This window comes from Urocampus carinirostris, chromosome 17 (genome assembly GCF_059441175.1).
Source record: "Urocampus carinirostris isolate Australia breed hairy pipefish chromosome 17, RoL_Ucar_1.0, whole genome shotgun sequence".
Classification (NCBI taxonomy): domain Eukaryota; kingdom Metazoa; phylum Chordata; class Actinopteri; order Syngnathiformes; family Syngnathidae; genus Urocampus; species Urocampus carinirostris.
The window spans coordinates 3,923,758-3,924,288 of NC_142365.1; positions in this window are offsets into that span (position 1 = coordinate 3,923,758).

The window sequence follows — 531 nt, forward strand, 5'->3', positions numbered from 1 at the left end:
AAAACGTGGTTGGGGTCGGGGTCAGGAGGGGCTCGTAAGCCAGGAAAGGAGAGTAGACGTGGTCGGGTACAAAAACAGGTCGATAGCCGGGACAGGAGAGCAAAAACGTGTGGTCGGAAGCGACTCGTAAGCCAGGAAAGAAGAGTAGACGTGGTCGGGTACAAAAACAGGTCAATAGCCGGGACAGGAGAGCAAAAACGTGGTCGGAAGCGACTCGTAAGCCAGGAAAGGAGAGTAGACGTGGTCGGGACAAAAAGAGGTCGAAAGCCGGGACGGGAGAGTAGACGTGGTCAGGATCAAAACGGGTCGTAGCTGGAGACAAACGGGAGCAAAAACAGAACAGGCGGCAGTCAGGGTCAAAAAAGGCTTGCCTAGTTTACAATGAGGTTCGCAGACAGACTGACAAAAGGGGACAGACAGGACTGGGTTCAAATACTGACCGGTAGCCAATCAGAACCCACGGCACAGGTGCTTTGCATCAGTTATTATAACAGATCTAACTGCTAAACTCTAAATAAAGAGATTACGTGC